Source organism: Homalodisca vitripennis, chromosome 4, assembly GCF_021130785.1.
Source record: "Homalodisca vitripennis isolate AUS2020 chromosome 4, UT_GWSS_2.1, whole genome shotgun sequence".
In the NCBI taxonomy this organism is placed as follows: Eukaryota; Metazoa; Arthropoda; class Insecta; order Hemiptera; family Cicadellidae; genus Homalodisca; species Homalodisca vitripennis.
In genome coordinates this window covers 92854417-92856007 of record NC_060210.1, presented here as the reverse complement: position 1 = coordinate 92856007, position 1591 = coordinate 92854417, and the positions used below count along the sequence as shown (strand labels likewise).

The window sequence follows — 1591 nt, the reverse complement described above, 5'->3', positions numbered from 1 at the left end:
CTTGGTGATGTATGTGTTTGTGAATTTACTTTAACCATTTAGTCCTTCTGAACAGCGAGAGAATTGCTGAATGGCTGTTTGTGATAAATATGCTATAAGATCTATGTAATTTATTACTGCAATAACACTAGCACACCTAATCAGTTTCCTTACAGTTTTTTTTTTAATTGAAGGTAATTCTTAGATACCAATTTAAGCAATTCCAGAGGTTACAAGTTTCTTATTTAAATTATCAGTTACATTTTAGGGCTTCACAGGTAATCGCAGCCATGATTCATACCTTCAGTTATGGGCACTAGTTGGGTACAACTGAAAGGATTGCTAGTAATGGTACTTCGTTTCTGACTGGCTGAGGGTTTGTACTGCAGTATTAATATCAAACTATCAGCTGAAAAAATTCTTATGATTATAATACCATTTTTTACGTTATTTGTAGTTCATGTTTTAAATTGCAACTGTTAGCATGCTTCATCCATACTGCTATATTGATGATCTATACTGTATGTATTGAAATCTGAAGCAATTGAATAGATTTTTTATAAATTATATCCATAAGATAATGACCAGTTTTTGGTGTATCCATTTGTGTTAATGGTTTGAATTTGGTCAATTAATATCGTCTATGAAGATCGTAAGCAGAAGCTTACAAAACAGAAATGACTTGCAAGCAGAAACACTCAATCCAAAGCAATTTGACATAACTGACTGTAAAACGTAATGCTTGTAAAAAGAGCAGGTGTGTGAAGACAGAAATTGGTTAGTGCGGTGTAGAGGTAATTTGTTTCTACTTCTTCCGGTTTGGCTGCCAAAACGTCTAATTTTTATGTAGAACATTTATGTTAGTATGTATGTCTCTGGTGTTTTCATAGCCATAATCTCGTTGGAACTTGAAGAAGACGGTAGGGCATATCCCAATTTTCGAATAAAGGGTTTCAGTATTATAAATTATTTTCCAAGAACTATTTAAAAATAAAACTTTAAATTGAAGCAAACTACACTCACCAGAATATTATAAACATATATTCCTGTATATTTTCAACAAATAAAGTTTCAGTTTTCATAACATACAAAAAATACTCTACTTTATTGTATCTAAACTATTTCTTTTTCGGTCGCCATTTTAATTAATTTAATTATTAATCAGTGGATAAATAAATAAATGAAAAATTACGGGTAAACTGGGGATCTGTATATAAAAGAAAATTAATCATTTCTGAAACCCGATGAACATTAACAATGATGTGCTTAACAATTATTGATTATTTTCTTCACACAGGTTCCATGGTGTAATGGTTAGCACTCTGGACTTTGAATCCAGCGATCCGAGTTCAAATCTCGGTGGAACCTAATAATTTTTGCCAAGTGTTTTAATAAGAATGTAATACGAAAAATAAAAATGCCTTGATGGGGCTCCAATCTTGGTACATATTTATGTTATTTATTGTTTTTTAGAAAATTAGATATTTGATTTTTTTTAGTTTTTATGTTTGAGTATACTTTAATGAATATATGAGGTATTCTTTTGGATCTAGATACTTTTTATATGAAAGGTAGGATGAATATAAATCAATTTTCTCCATCTTTAAAACAA

General features: G+C 30.4%; 1 non-coding gene across 1 annotated transcript; it reads left to right on the top strand.

Annotated features, from left to right (window-relative positions):
* Positions 1 to 1275: 1275 nt before the first annotated feature.
* Trnaq-uug lies at positions 1276 to 1347 on the top strand. Its single transcript has one exon. It is a non-coding gene; the product is annotated as a tRNA-Gln (tRNA).
* Positions 1348 to 1591: the final 244 nt, after the last annotated feature.